Source organism: Chelonia mydas, chromosome 20 (assembly GCF_015237465.2).
Source record: "Chelonia mydas isolate rCheMyd1 chromosome 20, rCheMyd1.pri.v2, whole genome shotgun sequence".
NCBI lineage: Eukaryota > Metazoa > Chordata > Testudines > Cheloniidae > Chelonia > Chelonia mydas.
In genome coordinates, this window is record NC_051260.2 from 15,522,321 (window position 1) to 15,539,852 (window position 17,532).

General features: G+C 55.3%; 1 long non-coding RNA gene across 1 annotated transcript in view; it reads right to left on the reverse strand.

Moving 5' to 3' along the window:
• Window positions 1-7,362: 7,362 nt before the first annotated feature.
• LOC119564799 overlaps window positions 7,363-17,532 on the reverse strand; it is a 29,041-nt gene continuing 18,871 nt past the window's right edge. Inside the window, exons 2-3 of the long non-coding RNA XR_005223649.2 lie at window positions 9,632-9,806; window positions 7,363-7,706 (exon numbers count right to left, since the gene is read on the reverse strand). This is a non-coding gene — a long non-coding RNA (uncharacterized LOC119564799). The remainder of the gene's footprint in view (window positions 7,707-9,631; window positions 9,807-17,532) is intronic.

Sequence of the window (17,532 nt, forward strand, 5' to 3'; positions counted from 1 at the left end):
AGCCGCCCCGGAGGCCGTGCCAACCGAGGGGGGCGCCCCATTGAGCACAGCTCTCCCGCCCAGCCCAGTCACTGCTTGGCAGCCGGAATCTGTGCCAGCCTGCGCCAACCCAGGGGAAGGGGGAGGAAGGGATGCTGCCCCTTTAAGGGGAGTGCCCTCCCTGGGGGGCAGACGGTTGCCCGCGTCGGCGGCTTGGATCTCCGCATGCCCCTCGGGCGTAACCATGGCACCTTCTTGGCACACGCTGCCCCTGCGAGACGGAGCCGGCGTTGCCATGGCGCTGGTAGCGCCTCCTCAATCGGGGCTTTGTTCAGAGGCTCTCACCCCTCGGAACCTCCCGCGAGGGGATGGCATCCGGGACACGAGGGACATCGGGGAGCAGACCCCCCACTCCTGCAGGAGGAGAACATCCCCCCTGGCCCCCAGAACAGATCAACCCCCGCGGCCGCTCCTTGGGGTGGCTCCCATGCCCCTACAGCCCCCCCAGTTACCCCCTAGGAACAGATCACCCTCCACCACAATCCCCCCGAGCGGATCACCCCACCCCCATGGGCTCTCCGCAATTCCCCACGTCCCCCCCTCAACTACCCTGAGAGCAGACTGAGCCCCCCCCCCCCCAACTACCCCCAATGGAGCCGATCACTGCTTCACAGCACCCCTCAGAAGCAAATCTCTGGGCCCAGCCCCCACAAAATACACCCCTCAGGAGCAGGCTGTTGCTTCCAGTCCCACCCATTACCCCACTGGGGAGCACCTCACTAGAACCAGCGCAGCCAGGGGAGAGCGCCCCCTGCTGAGACCCCGCCGCCCTGCTCCCTGCAGCACAGCGCCCCCTAGTACCGCCCTGGGGCCAGCACTGACTGCCAGGGGAGAGCGCCCCCTGCTGAGACCCCGCCGCCCCACTCCCTGCAGCACAGTGCCCCCTAGCGCCGCCCTGGGGCCAGCACTGACTGCAGGGGAGAGTGCCCCCTGCTAAGCCCCCCCACCCCGCTCCCTGCAGCACAGCGCCCCCTAGTGCCGCCCTGGGGCCAGCACTGACTGCCAGGGGAGAGCGCCCCCTGCTGACCCCCTGCCCCGCTCCCCGCAGCACAGCGCCCCCTAGTACCGCTCTGGGGCCAGCTCTACCTGCCAGGGGAGAGCGCCCCCTGCTAAGCCCCCCCACCCCGCTCCCTGCAGCACAGCACCCCCTGGTACCGCCCTGGGGCCAGCACTGACTGCAGGGGAGAGCGCCCCCTGCTGACCCCCTGCCCCGCTCCCTGCAGCACAGCGCCCCCTAGTATCGCCCTGGGGCCAGCTCTACCTGCCAGGGGAGAGCGCCCCCTGCTAAGCCCACCCACCCCGCTCCCTGCAGCACAGCGCCCCCTAGCGCCGCCCTGGGGCCAACACTGACTGCCAGGGGAGAGAGCCCCCTGCTGACCCCCTGCCCCGCTCCCTGCAGCACAGCGCCCCCTAGTGCCGCCCTGGGGCCAGCTCTGCCTGCCAGGGGAGAGCGCCCCCTGCTAAGCCCACCCGCCAGGGCTCTGGCTTTTCGTTGCAAGTGTCCCACCCAAGGTCTGAGCAGTCCCAGCCCTGCTGAGCTGCTGATGCCACGGGCCTCGGGGCTGGCACTGCTGGGCAGGGAAGATCTCAAGCCTCGCTAGTTAGTCTGGAAGTGGAGAGCACCAACAGCTTCAGCTGGTGAGTCACCTGCTCGGCCTGTCGTACGCCCTGGCCCTAAGGGGCACCACATGCCCAGGCCAGACTGATCCAGCTGCTCCTGTGAGACCGGCCTCTTGCTTTTCCTCCTGGGACGGTCCTGGCTTCAGAGGGCCCTAAGCATTGGCCCTTCCTCGTGGGCCACAGAGCTGGTTTCTCTGCAGGTGCTGCTCCATCCTGCCTCCACGTGAAATGAAGTTCAGTCTCTCCTGCAGTGAGCTATTCTGACCACCGCGCCCTGCACCCCGCCCCCACGCCCCGGTGGGCTGGTCTTGGAAGTTTCTGCTGCCCCAAACAAGGTCTCAGCTGCAACCGTGCCCCCAGCTGGTCAAGAGAGCCACAAAAATGGCTCCCACTGTCACCAATAACTCCCGCTCCGCCACCTATCAAGGGAGACCCAGACAGGCCCTGCCCTGACCCAGCAAGGTGCTGGGGGCGGGGAGGGTGCAGCGCTGCAGGGAGAACTGACACAGTAGGGGGCGCTCCCCTCACAGTCAGTGCTGACCCCAATGCCCCAGCGGGGGGGGGGGGCACTGAGCTGCAGGGAATGGTGTGGATGGCTCAATAAGGGGTACCGTCCCCTCTCAATCACTCACGACCCTCACACACTAACTCTTTCCCTTCCTGCACGTGCACTGCAAAGATGATACAATTTTTGAGTACACAAATACTTCGCCTCAAACCCCGCCGCGCAGCACCACACAATTCCGACGACAACCTTTGAGGCACATGTTGAGTCTCGCAGTCTAGCGGGGTGGTTTTTTTAAAAACTGTTCGGCCAGCTTTCGTAGGCAAGAATGAAAGAAAGGACTGCAAGACGCTACACGTATGTACCCGAGACTGCGGAAAGAGATGGCCTGATACGATCTTGCCGAATGTAATTAAAGACTGTATCAAAAGAATTCATAGGCCCAGAAGGGGCAGAGTTAAGGCTGTAACGTTTTCTTCACTACGTTTTTTGATGGAATTTCCCAGGTTTTATTACGAGGAAAAAAATGGGGGGGGGGTCAAGTTTCTTCTCCTACGATTTTCAAATTCTTCAGGCTTGCATAAAAACACCCTGATATTATGCAATGATATAATTTATATATTATTTACATATAGAACCTGTCTTATTATTTATTAGAAGTATTCCAGTAGCACAGCGGTTCTCAAACTGTGGGTCATGACTGTCCCAGCCCCATTTTAATGGGGTCCCCAGGGCTGGCGTTAGACTTGCTGGGGCCCGGGGCCAAGGCCTGAGCCCCACCACCCTGGGCAGCAGGGCTCAGGCTTCAGCTTCAGCCCTGGTGGTGGGGTTCAGGTTACAAGCCCCCTGCCCAAGGCTGAAGCCCTTAGGCTTCAGCTTTAGCCCCCCAACCCAGGGCAGCGGGGCTCAGGCTTCAGCTTTGGCCCCCCCGATGGGGAGCAATGGGGCTTGGGGGGCTCAGGCTTCAGTCCTCCTGTGGTGGTGTAGTCATTTTTGTTGTCAGAAGGGGGTCGCGGTGCAATGACATTTGAGATCCGCTGCAGTAGCACAGAATACATTCCAGTGGCACCACAATCTTTATCAGTAGATCTCAGAGCATTATATGTGTCATCATCTCCACTGCAGATGGGGAAACTGAGGCACTTCACCTCTCTGTGCCTCAACCAAGATCACCCAGCAGCACCACTAGGAACAAAATCCTGGTCTTCAGAGACCCAATCCAGTGCTCTGCCCATTAGACTCCCCTGCCTCCAGCCAAGATTAGGACCCCCTTTGTGCCAGGCATGGCACAGACACAGAGAGAGAGACAACCCCTGCCCTGCATGGCTTACAACCAAAATACAACAGCTGTGGGACGGGGCAGAGAACATACAGGCAGAGAGCGAGTGGAGCAACAGGTTGCAAACATCAGGCAAGGGGGTAGGGCAGAAGAGGCGGCAGAGGGAAGGCACCATGCCAAGGTATCAGATGTCTGGGTTTTGCAGATCATCTGCCCCTGAAGCAGGGCTCAGTGGGGCGGAGTCTCTGGACTGTTTTATTGACACACACCAGTCCTGGAGCAGAGGTGCTCACAAACAGCATGCAGGCCATTTCTTCCCAGGAACCTCAGCCCAACACCAGTGCCTGGCTCCCACGAACCAATTCCACTCAGAGCCCAAGGCAGAGAGCAAACATTCCTGCTGCATCCTCTACCCATCCTAGGGCCGCCAGCTTGGCTGACAGCCTGGGGATTGAACCTGGAGCCTCGGAGCTAAAAGCAGGAGCTGCTACAGCTTGAGCTGAAGAGCCAGGCCCCCATGGCTGGGGCTGGACAGACTCATTGCTAACTCTGGGCAGGAAGTGGTGTTTCCATTTGGCAGGAAATGACATGGCTTTTTAAGTTTTTCCCATTCCAAAACAGAGCGGTCGTAGGGCAAGCTGCCTCCTGCACAACCCCTTGTGGCCTGAGGATGGCCCAGCAAGTAATCTTTGCCTCAGTTTCCCCCTCTTGGTTCTGCAAGAACTCACAAAAACCTCATGTCCAGTAACAATATACCTGCTTGGGGTATAAACTCACAAATAACACCTCTTCTGGCCCAGTCTCAGAGTGGGCCCAACTCCTCCCTGAGGTCTGTCTTTTCAGAGTTCCCTTCTTTCACCCTACTCCCAAGATGGGCACAGCCCCTTCTCCCTGAGGGTCTGAATTCCTGCTCTCTCAGCACTTCTTACCTAAAGTTACCACATCTCAGTTTTCTCTGCTGGCATCTGCTGATGCCCAGCAACCGCCACATCCCACCTGGTCTCCACCCACTCTGCAGCTGCCTGCTGCTCTTTATAATGGAATCCGCTGACCCCCTGCTCAGCTGTGCCAACTAAGTAACTAGGGTTGGCCAGAGGCCCTTGCCCTTAAACACTTTGGTTTTGGGGGGATTCCCCCAAAACAAATTTTCTTCACATTTGACACGTTTTTCTAAATGACTCAATTTTGACCAAAATTTGTTGTTGAAAAAACATTTTGATGAGAATTTTCCAAGCAGCTCTATGCATGGCCTCTGCAAATCTGGGCCCTTTAACCCACCCTGACCAGCAAGTCACACTTGCAAAACCTCAGGCTAACATTACCAAGCAGCAATTCTCCCAAGGCTAAAAATTTGCTCGCACACTGCCAAAAAAGACCACGCAACAGCCCCACCTGGTGGCGTTTGCCATCACAGCGGTGCGCTGGTGGGGAATTTTCCAAGTGCTTTGCTTTTGTATGCATGAGGCCATTCCAGTGTCAGAAGCTGCTGACCCCAGCCAGCACAAAAGTCATGCCAAGCCTAGGCTAAGGGACACGTATGATCTTTACACGTAAGATCTTTATTGCACCATTTGGGTTGTTTTTTTTAAATGGCCCTTATTTGGCCTGGCTGGCTCACAAAGCACAGTGTTACAGGAAGAGTGCTCGCTCTCGCTCGCTGTAATCAGAGAGGTAATTCTGTTTTTCCTGGCAGCAGCCAGGCCCCGAGACTGCTGTGCGCGATGTATGGAACAGATTCTTTATTCGGAGCCCTGCCAAAGTGACCATCTGCTTCAAGCTTCCCCACCCCCATTCCTACCCCCTCCCCTTCTCCCTCTGATCTGTGGCTGTTTGCTGAGCCGTCTCCCTCCATGTGTGTGTGCGCGCGTGCGCGCACGCGCACGTGGGTAAGGCTGGCGTGCCTCCCACTCCATTCCCTCAGGTTGTCCATCAAGCCTGGTGGATCTTCAGCTGGAGGCCCAGGGCACAAAGGAGATACCTGACCTGTGCTGGCCAGCAGCAGCACAGAGAGCTCCAAGTCTCTGGGTTGAGATGAGGAAGAATCTCTCTCTTTCTTCCTTTACAAACATACCCTGATCTCCTGCCTGCTACAGCCCCTTCCACAGGAGTGTCTCTCAAAACTTGGTCAACATCAAGCAGTATAGAACCCAGGAGTCCTGATCACGGCCTAACCACTAGCCACCACAGCCTGCCCGGAGCTGGGAGTCCAGACTACACTCTAACCATTAGACACCACAGCCTTCCTGGAGCTGGGAATAGAACCCAGGAGTCCTGACTCCCAGCCCCTCTCTTGTACCCACTAGACCCCACTCTTCCACAGAGGTGGGAACAGAACCAAATGTGCCCCAGATCCCCTCCTCCAACACAGTGGCAAACTTCCCCTCTTTGATGACTCCAGCACAGTCACAAGTTCTGATTGAAAGGAAGGCCCAATCGTCTCCTTCAAACGAGAGCACGGAGAACTCCCTGTTACCTGTTCCTTTGGCCTACTGGGTCCTTTGCAGGGGAAATCCCTCAGGGGGGAGCTGGCAGGGTGCCTCTACCTAGCCTAACAAGCAACCACCACGTGCTGGGAAACATGGAGAAACTAAGGCAGAAAACGCGGGTTTTTTCCCCTTCCTCCCCTGTCTTTCACTATAGCCAGGACGTACAATCCTTGGGTCCCTTGGATGCCACAGGAGTCCAGACTGTCTCTTGGCTCTGTAGTTGTACAATGCTCAGCACAGTGGGGTCCTGGTCCATGGTTCGGGCTCCTGGGGGCTACCGTAATAAACCTAACAAATAATGTACAGCACCCAGCACAATAGGGTCCTGGCCCATTATTTGGGCTCCTGGGCATACCCATAATACACCTAATAACTAACACCACCTAGCTCTAATCTAGCACTTCTCACCTGTAGCTCTCAAAGGTGCTTTACAAAGCAGAGGGGCAGAATCATTCTCCCCATTACACAGATAGGGAAACTGAGGCACAGAGTGGGGAAGTGACTCACCCAAGGCCATGCCTCTGGTCAGTGGCAGGAATAGAACCCAGGTTCCAGTCTAGTGCTCTATCCACTGGGCCATGCTGTCTCTCCAAAGAGACGACTGCCTCCAGTGAAAGGTCCGTTATACTGAAGGGCAGCTGAAGCCATGCACTAAGAGCCATACTAGAAGGGAGAACCTGCCTCACTGTAATCCAGTGGTTCTCCACCCGTGGCCCAATCAGCACACAGCTGCGGCCCATGTGACATCCTCAGGGCCATACAGGTACATAGTGTGTGGATGTGACCCACATAACACACAGAGAGCTGCATGTGCGGCCCACAACGGTAACTAGGTTGAGAACCACTGCTCTATCCCTGCTAGCCACGACTCGTCCATCTGTGCTGAAATGCAGCCATTGCTGGGGCAAGCTGGCTAACAGCACGCAGCAACAGTGGGAAGGAGAGTCCTGTACCTGAAACAGCCTGCAGGCGGGGGATGGGGAAGGCCTGTCATTACTGAGCTGGATAGTTGGCTGGAATGTCGGGATTCACACGCCTATTCTTGCTGTAAAGTGCCAGAGGGTTATTGCCAGACAGGGCCTGGGATTTCCATCTTGTCTGAGAGATGGCAAGTCCCGCAGTACAGGGCCCCCTAGTGCCACGGTGGGTCAGCACTGACTGCGAGGGGAGAGCGCCCCCTACTGAGTCACCCACCCTGCTTCCTTCAGCACAGCGCCCCCTAGTGCCACGCTGGGTCAGCACTGACTGCAAGGGGAGAGCGCCCCCTACTGAGTCACCCACCCTGCTTCTTTCAGCACAGCGCCCCCTAGTGCCACGCTGGGTCAGCACTGACTGCGAGGGGAGAGCGCCCCCTACTGAGTCACCCATCCAGCTTCCTTCAGCACAGCGCCCCCTAGTGCCATGCTGGGTCAGCACTGACTGAGAGGGGAGAGCGCCCCCTACTGAGCCACCCACCCCAGCGGTTTAATGCAGAAGCAGAAGGAGATTGGTAATGAATACTGGTTACATTTTCAACCTACATGGAAATTTTAGCCTCCACTGAGCATTTGGGAGTTCAGTTTTTCCTGATGGTAAATGCTCTAGTAGACAGACAGACAGACGGGGCGTATGCGGATAGCTAGATCGATCCATCCATCTCCAGTTTAGCTGCAAACACCACTCCAATTGGCCCATCAGACATTCCAAAGGGACTGAGCATCAGCGTGGGTCCCCTTCTGTTCACCAAGGATCATCAAGATACGCGGTCTGTTACGCCGAGCCAAGGCCTGCTGCTGGTCTGCGGGGGAGGGAAGGAAAGGCTGACGCTAAGAGTGGGGGAGAATGGTGGAAGCAACAGGAGGATGGGACATACAACACGCAGTCACTGTCCAATATCTAAAGGCAGGTTGGGGAGACCAGACCCAGCCTGGGGCAATGAGGTCTCCTGGGGCCTCCAGACTCCCGGGGGAGAGAGAGCATATCGAAAGCAACACAAACAATCTAAAGTGGGTCAGCCAACACTGATCCAGGGGCATTTGGGGCTGCCAAGGGGCTTGGGGGCTGGGGAGTGTAGTGCGTGCGTATATGTGTATGTGTGTGTACGCGGATGTGGCTGTTGTGTGTGTGGTGTATGTATGTGTGTGTAGGGGGTGTATACACACATGTGGATGTAGTGGATATGTAGCTCTATATGTGTATATGTATGCAGCTGTCGTGCGTGTGTGATGTGTGTGTGTGGTGTGTATGTGTGTGCATGTGTTTGGTGTATGTACATGTGTTTGTATATATGTATGCATATGGTGTGTGCATCTGTGTATAGGTATGCATGTGTGTATACACGTATGTATATGGCATGTGCATATCTGTATATATGTGTGTGTTTGTATACATATGTGTATGGCGTGTGCATCTGTGTATGTGGCTACAGAGTGGGGTGTATGGCTGGGGGGTGTATACACGTATGTGGGGTGGCGGGTGTGTTCATGGCTGTAATGTGTATGTGGTGTATGTTTAGGTACGGGGTGTATGCATGTAGGTGGGTGTATATGTCTGTGTGTTTATGTATGCGTCTACTGTGGGGGGGGTGTGCATACATACATGTATGTGGTTATGGTGGGTGTTAACAAACCCGTGTGTAGTATAAGTGTGTAGAGGGCGGAGCGTGTGGGGTGTTTGTACGCACATGTATGCAGATCTATATGCGTGCGTGAGGGGTGTTCATGCAAGGAGACCGTCAACCTGCTGAACGCATTCTGCTCAGTGGCAGCAGAGGACTGCCAGCGCTGGGAGCTAGTCTTAAGTAACGTCCATATGCCTCCAGTTATCCCAGAGATGGATCTGCTTTTTCTCCCCAGACCCAGCACACAAGAAGAGGAGGTAGGGGAAAAAAAAACCACAACAACCCAAACCCTCTCTCCAGATGGTCAGAGCCGGCTGTATTTGCACTACAAGTCTCAGAGCCAACAGATGTGCCAGGACGCCATATTGTGAACACAGATGTAGGAGTCAAGTGCTGTGTGAAGATGCTACATCTTCTTTGGGAAATGAATTCAAAACCACACACACACGGCTACACAACCGGCCACGCTGGCCTCCGAGGGAAGCGAGCGGCAGCATTTGCATGGGGTGGGGGGGCTGAAAAGTTGTCTTCGTCACACCCCCACACAGCCACCTCTGCAGCTGACAACCGTTTCAGGGCATTTTGGATGCCGTCCACTCAGGATCTGCAAAGGCAATTAGCTGCGTGAAGAGCAGCGGAGGGGGTTTTTTTTGCACACAGCACCGATCTTCTCTCTTTCAAGCCTTCCCGTTCCCAAGCCCACTCAATGAAAGTGAAACACCAGGATGAGCCACGGGCGATCCATTTAATCTGTTCATCACATTCAGCGTCGCTCTCATCATAGACTTTGGTTAGATCATAGGTTAACAGAGATCAAACACCAGGCTAGGAATCAGGACACATGGGGTCTCTTCCCAGCTCTGCCACTGGCCTGCTGGGTGACCTTGAGCAAGTCACTTAACCGCTCTGTGCCTCAGTTTCCCCCCCCACCTCTCTTTGTCTGTCTTGCTTATTTTTATTATGAGCTCTTAGGGGCAGGGGCAGCACCCAACATGACCAGGTTCTGCTCTTTGATTGGAACTTCTACATACTACTGTAAAAAGTAATGAATAATAAAAATATTGTATATTTTATAGCATAAAATATACCTGAGTGGCTCCTACCTGAGGTCTCCAAGGAATCTTTCATCTTGAAGAATGGATCCAGCAGACAGCTAGATCACCGTTGCTTCACTCAGCTCCGAAATGCAGCCACCTCTGGGGTGGTGCACGACAGGCAACATGGAGCAACACCAAGAAACAATTCAGGATGCGAGGGGAAGAAGGGGATGGCATGCACCTAAAACAGCACAGTTGGCGAAATCAGCTTATGTTCAAAACACTGGGGCTGACGCCGACGCCAGGTTCTGTAAGGCCCCCCAAAGACTCATTTTATATCTCATCAGAAAAGCAGTAACACCAGCAGCACAGCGCCCCCTAGCACTGCGCTTGGGTTCACACAGACGCCAGGGGAGAGCATTTCCTACGTGGCTCCCCACCCCACGACCTGCAGCACAGCGCCCCCTAGCGCTACAATGGGGCATTGGGACCAGCACTGACTGCAAGCGGGGAGAGCCCCTCCTATGGAGCCCCCCGCTCCATTCCCTCCACCCCTTTGTGACATTTTGGGGCACTGTGGTCAGTACTGACAGCAAGAGGAGAGCGCACTGAGCCCTCCACCCCACTCCCTGAAGTACAGCACCGACTAGCTTGCACTGGGGCCAGCACTGACTGCAAGGGGAGAGTGCCCCCGACTGAGTCCCCCCCACCCCACTCACTGTGATGGGTGCTGCACAGACCCCAAACAACACTGAGGACCCCGTTATACCAGGTGCTGCCCAGACTCTGACCAAGATTGGGGCCCGCATTGTGCGAGGGGCTGCACAGACAGTTCCTGCCCCCCAATCGCTCACAGTCTAAACAGACAAAGGCTGTGAGGGGAAACCGAGGCACAAAGCAGTGCCGTGACTTGCCTAAAGTCACCCAGCAGGCCAGTGCAGAGTCAGGAGTAGAAGCCAGGTTCTCCTGAGTGCTAGTCCATGGCCTAAATGACTAGGCCAGACAAATGGACCATTAGAACCACCATTCTTATCCTTCCCCTGAACCCACCTTGAATAGCCCCTTACTCAGAGAAGAACCCGACTGGGCCCGATTCACCAGGCTGTTCCACCCAGGCAAAATGGGGTTGACAGAGCAGACACTCAGGCCCATACATTTCAGACGGCCGGGATCTGGGCCTGGAGAATTATGGGACAAGAGCAAAAAGTACACAGGTAGGGACAAGGAAACCGACAAAGAGAAGACACAGGACACAGACAAAGAACAGACACAGGAGAGAAGAAAAGCTGTCACCTTTTCAAGTGAACAGGCCCAGATCCATAGGCAGGGTCCCAATGTCCCTAGGTAAGTTATGGTCCAGTTCTGAATCTTGGGGCTACCTACTAACTCTATAGTGGACCCACACGAGAACGTGGGATTCAAAGCCTAGGGGAAATTCTGACCCGATTGTGAAAGCTGGGGCCAGGCTCCTATTAGAACGGCCAAGTTGCATTCTATCTCTTTAAAAAACTTTTGAAGAAACTCTAAAACCCATCAAAGTTCCAGTCGAGACGTTAGCCAAGAAAAACGTTACATCTTAGCCATTCCCTGTGTTCCAATGTATATTATATAGAGGATATAAAATGAACCCTGAATCAAAAATAAACCCCAGCCCGGGGTGTGTTTTCTACAACTGCAGACTTTTGGAAGCAATTTGCAAAAATGTGCCTTTAAAAAAAAAATTGGCAAAACTTAAGAACAAAGAGAGAGAAAGGTTGAGAGGGAAAAAATGGCAGCGGTGGGGGAAATACAGAGAGATCGGATTGTAAGGGGGGGCCATGACATGGGCTGAGATTTATGGAGTGTGATATGAGCTGGGAGAAGAGAAGGCTTTTGGAATGGCTGGGTTTGAATTTGGGAGCTGGGCTGGAAAGCCACAATTAGTTCCCTTCGATGCTTCGCCTCCATTAAAAGACACCGAGAGAGCTCGTAAATATCGCCTGAGGCAAGGCTGGGAGGAGGTCAAGGTTCAGCCGATCTGAGCAGATTCACCCCGAAAATGACCCCCCAGGCGGGGAGACGACACGCAGCAAACGCTTTGTGGAGGAGGTTTGAGTTCAGGCAGGTTTTCGCAGCGGGAGCTGGCCTAGCTGAAGCTGCGGTGGGGTTTTTTTGGAAGGCGTCTTGGCCGACACGCAGCACCGGGGCCTGGGAGGGGGGAGAGAGAAGCTGGGAAGAAAAGTGTGTTTCCACTTTGGGGTCGGTTTAAGGCTTTCACTGCAGCGCAGGGCTGGGAGCGAGAGGTCGACAGGGGGCAGGAGCAGCTGCAGCCTATAGGATACCCACACTGGGGCAGGGGACAATCGCACTGGGAGATGCCCTGCCGCCGAGGGCCAAGCTCAGCTCCCACTGTTGTAGGGCAGCTGTGGAGACAGGCCCACCTGCATCATGCGGGCAGGCTCTGGGCTGCACAGCAGGTCTGGGGTCATGCACCTCCCACAGCAGCCTGAGGGTTTACTCTTCAGTCCCATTGTACAGATGGGGAATCTGCGTGATGCGAGAGTCAAGAGGGATGAGGAGCCAATCAGAGTGCTCTGATTGCTAGGCTTCACCCCCTTGCAGAGCAAGAAATAGAACTCAGGAGTTCTGACCCCCAGCCCCCCTCCCCTTCACTCTAACCCCTAGACTCCACTCCCCACCCAGAGCTGGGGATAGAACCCAGGAGTCCTGGCTCCCAGCCCTATACCTTTAGACCAGGGGTGGGCAAACTACGGCCCGGGGGCCATATTCAGCTCTTCAGATGTTTTAATCTGGCCCTCGAGCTCCCGCTGGGGAGCAGGGTCCGGGTCTTGCCCCGCTCTGCACGTGCTGTGGCTCCGCACGGCTCCCAGAAGCAGTGGCATGTCCCCTCTCTGGCTCCTATGTGTAGAGGCAGCCATGGGGCTCTATATGCTGCCCCGCCCCAAGCACCAGCTCTGCAGCTTCCATTGGCCAAGAACCGCAGCCAGTGGGAGCTGCAGAGATGGTTCCTGCGGGAAGGGGCAGCGTTCAGAGCCACCTGGCCGCACCTCCGCATAGGAGCCGGAGGGGGGACATGCTGCTGCTTCCGGGAGCTGCTTAAGGTAAGCACCACGCAGAGCCTGCACCCCTGACCCCCTCCTGCACCCCAACCCCCTGCCCTAGCCCTGACCCCCTCCTGTCCTCTGATCCCCTTGTTCCCAGCCCAGAGCACCCTCCTGCACCCCAACCCCTCATCCCCAGTCCCACCCCAGGGCCCGCACCCCCAGCTGGAGCCCTCACCCCCCCTGCACCCCAACCCCCGCCCCAGTCCAGAGCCCACTCCCACACCCTGAACTCCTCATTTCTGGCCCCACCCCAGAGCTCTCACACTCAAACCCCCAATTTTGTCAGCATTCATGGCCCACCATACAATTTCCATACCCAGATGTGGCCCTCAGGCCAAAAAGTTTGCCCACCCCTGCTCTAGACCCCACCCTTCTCTAGCACTAACCTGTCACTTTAGGGAACTTCTCCCTTCCTATCAGTCATGCAGACAAAATGAAGACACAGAGCTCCATCCCCAGTTACATTTAGGGCCCTTCAGGATGCGCTGACATTGAAAACGGGGATAAAACAGGGGGAGGGCACCCTGAAAATACCTTCTGCATACAAGGGCATCCTGGCTGGAGTGTGAACCCTACATTATCTCTCTCCCAGTGTAAGCAGCAAGGCCAGACAGCCCTGCGCTGTGGCTGTTCTCTGCTCCTCAGGTGCTGTGGGAGTGAGCCAGGGTCTCAGACAGACAGCCCTGAGCTCTGGCTGTTCTCTGCTCTCCAGGGGTCAGGGGGGTGGCTCGGGGGCTTGGCCAGACAGCCCTGCGCTGTGGCTGTTCTCTGCTCCCCAGGGACTGTGGGGGTGGCTCGGGGACATGGATGGACAGACAGCCCTGAGCTCTGGCTGTTCTCTGCTCCCCAGGGGCCGTGGGAAGCAGTGTCTTAGAACAAGCGGCCCTCACGCCAATCTACCATCAGGCTGTAGATCCAGGGACTGTACTAACACAGGAAGGGCCGGAAGGAAGTGAATTGCATCAGGACCTTCTCATACCTCTGAAGAGTCTGAGCTCGGGTTCAATTCGAGAATGAAGGTTTGTGGGGAAAGGAGCAGGTTTCGGATAGGACCTTCCCTGGCCACCCCAAGTGGAGACACCCCAGAAAGCCACTGCATGAACTCGTGGTTAGAGCAAGGGGCTGTAAGTCAGGACCCCTGGGTTCTGTTGCCACTTCCACTGCTAACTCACTGCGTGAGCGGCTGTGCCTCTCCCTGCCTCAGTTTCCCCATCTGTAACACAGGGATGACAATGACAACGCCTCCCCTCCTCCCCTGATTGGAACGCTCTGATTTCCACCATGAGCAGCCCTTCGACACCTCAGAAATTGCTGATCCCAACTGTCCTGCGGGGTGGGCTCTGGGGACGGCGCTAGGAAAGCAGGACCATTGAGCGTCCCTTGCAGTACTTCTAGGGGGTCGCCTCCCTCTGTAAAGGGAGAACCCCAGCATAGCAGGGTTCGTCTCATGTCTCCCTTACAGTCAGCCCACAACCTCCTTCCGTGCCTCCTCTCTCGCTCCCCGCTCAATTCTTTCTTTAATTAAAACCGGGTTTTTCCCCTGGCCGGCCTAGGAGCGAGGCATGGAACCCATTACGCTGCCTCATTATTGTTCCAAACTTTCCCAAATGGCAGGTTATTAGGAGCAATAATCTTTACTCGGCGCAAAAGCGGGGAGGCAGGGGGATATTAACCCCCTGCCTGACCCAGAAGCATGCTCATTGCAAGTGTGTGTCTGGGGGTGCATGGTAGCCAGGTCATGTGACCAAGTCATGTGCTCTACCCTGGGTCACACGGGTGGGGGTTTAGGGGTCACACCCCTGTTGAAGTTTTGCTTTTCAAGCTCTTTATATGTATGGGAGACTGACCCACACCACAGTCAAAGAGGAAAGAAGATCCAATTGCAGTGCTCTAACCACTAGACCCCACTCCTCTCCCAGATCGCCCTGCTCTAACCACTGGACCCCACTCCCTTCCCAGAGTCAGAGATAGAACCCAGGTGTCCTGACTCTCAGCTCCTGCTCTAACCACTGGACCCCACTCCCTTCCCAGAGTCAGGGATAGAACCCAGGTGTCCTGACTCTCAGCTCCTGCTCTAACCACTGGACCCCACTCCCTTCCCAGAGTCAGGGATAGAACCCAGGTGTCCTGACTCTCAGCTCCTGCTCTAACCACTGGACCCCACTCCCCTCCCGGAGCTGGGGACAGAAGAACCTAGGAGTCTTGACTCCTGATCACCCTTGCTCTAACCACTGAACTCCACTCCCTTCCCACTGCTGGAACAGAACCCAGGAGTTCGGCATGATTCCCATGTCCCACTGCTCTAATCACTAAACCCCACTTCCCCTGCATCGCCAGGTGACCCTAAAGAGCATGGTCCAGCAGCTGCAGCTGAGATTTTAGAAGGGTGGGATGGGCACAAGAAGCCCAAGTCCAATGAGGTTTCAGGTACCTAACCCCCTTAGTCTGCTTTGAACCCCCTGGGCAAGGAGCCCATCTGTTTCTCCTCATCTCCAAAGAAAGCAGAAACAGATCAGCCAAGCGGGGCCAGCGAAGGGTTAAACCACCCAAGTGAGACCTTGGCTCTAAGCCTCGGAGATTTGGCTGGGTTTGAAAAGCCGGGGGGCGGAGGGAGAGGGGGGCAAAAGCAGCTACTGTCCCAGCCAACGGGGATTTTTTATGCTCCAGCGGGTGAAGAAGTAAAAGGGGACAGAGCCTCCTCCAAGCCTCACTCACCCCCACCCCAAATGCAATATGGTAGGAATCCCCAATCATTAGTCTCTTTGGGAGAGACTGGCCTCTAGTGGATGGAACCCAAACTGCACATCTTTGTGTCCCAGACCCTGTACAGCTTATAGTGAGAGTCTCCTTTAGCTCGGGGGGCGGTTACACTGTACCTCAGAATAGCACCCTGGAACCCCCATATTCACCATGGTGACAGGCATATGACGTGTTTTGTACAATGCAGGCCTTGTGAGGTATCATTTTAAAAGTCTTGATCTGGTGAAGCTGAGTACCCTGTTGGATTGGCTGTGCGATCGTTGTATGGGGAGTTACGACTTGTTGCTGTATGTGCTACTGAAATATGTTGTGAGGTTGGGAGACACCACAGCTGGCCTTTCAGTTGCAACAAAGGAGGAGCCATCGCTGGCCAGAAAGACGTCGATGGCCCATCAAGAAGAATCCCCTCTCCCAGAGGCTCCTTAGACAATGGGGACTGCCTGACCCATGGGGGCTGGCTGCCCAATGGGGACTGCCTGACCCCCACGTCAGGGCAAGGATCTTTCTAGCAGCTGGAAGAAAGTATAAAAGAGGGGCAGTGACATCATCACTTGGCCTCCTCCCTCCCCCCACCCATCTCAACAACTGGAAGATCATCTGGAAGAAAAAGACTTTGAACTAGGGAGATTGGTCCCAGGCTGGAAGGGAATCCAGCCTGTGTATGGAGAACTGTGAGCTGCCTGTAACATCTGTTGGGGTGAGAGACTGCTTGATTCAAACCTTGCTTAGTCTGTTAAAGTTAGATTTAGACAGCGTTTCTATTTTTATTTCTTAGGTAAACAATTTTGATCTCTATGCTTGCTACTTATAATCACTTAAAATCTATCTTTCTCTAGTTAATAAATCTGTTTTATATCTTACCTACAACAGTGTGTTTTTGGTTGAAGTGCTAGGGGAATCTCAGCTCAGATTACAAAGGCTGGTGCATTTCCTCTTGCCTTTGAAGAAATGGCAAACTAACTAATGAGCTTGCACTGCCCAAGGGATTCTCAAGCAGTGTAAGATAGTATATTTCTGGGGTGCAAGGCCAGGGCTGGGGTGACTGGCTGGTGCCTCTCTTGGTATGATTCATGAGTGGCTCAGGGAGCATTAATGCAATTTCACTGCGTGTGAGGCTCCACATACTGATGGCTGAGTGATCACAGTGCCTGGAGGGGTTTGCAGCTTGTCACTGGCATAGCATTGTGTGAGACAGCCCAGGCTGGAGAGTTAAGGGAGCACAGAGGTCCCACAGTTCCAGGTTGTGCCTGGGGATCCCATCACAGGGGGCCCGGGCTTTTGAACGGAAGGGGCCGGATTCTACTCTGACTGTTACTGTGAAATTCCCAGATGGCCATGGGATTGCTACAGACTCATTAGTGCTATACTAGAGAGGGGGAAACTGAGGCATGGAGAAGGAAAGTGGCTTGAAGGTCAAGTAGCAGCAAAGCTGGGAGTAGACCCAAGAAGTCTTGGCTCCTAGTTTCACCACACACCCTGCTCTAAGCACTAGCCCCTCCCCCTTCCCAGAGCCGGGAATAGAACCCAGGAGTCCTGATTCCCAGCCCACCCTGCTCTAACTGCTTCTATGGGCCAAGCTCACTCCACAAGCCAGGGTTTCCTTGGATCCCTACACTGCCCCCACACATGAGCTCCCTGGTGCCACTCTCCTATCCCCCTCTATTTCAGGAACTCCCTGCAACCATCCCACCCCCTCCCTCACTCCAGGGGCTCTGTATCCCCTCATCTCCCCCCATGCCAATGATTCTGTGTGCCCCCATTCCCTACCCTCCACACCAGGCATTCCCATTCTCCCCCACCCTATGCCAGGGGCTGTGAGTGTGCCCCTACTTCTCCCCCTTTCTCCTCTCCCCCACTGTTCTTATTCTCCTTTTCCTTTCTTCTTCATTTTCTCTTTCACAGTACCAACATTTTAAACCCCACTGGGGCGAGGGGCAGAGCTAGCGTGTTAGGCTGCAAGGTGCTAACTTCTGCCATCAACCGGTCCTTTGACCTATAGAGGACTACGGAGGTGGCTGAAGCTGTGACTGTGCAAACCAGAGGCCAGGGGCTCCATGTGGCCATTTCCGCCGTCGTGGTTTTCCTGATTTCCCTCCCCCTCCA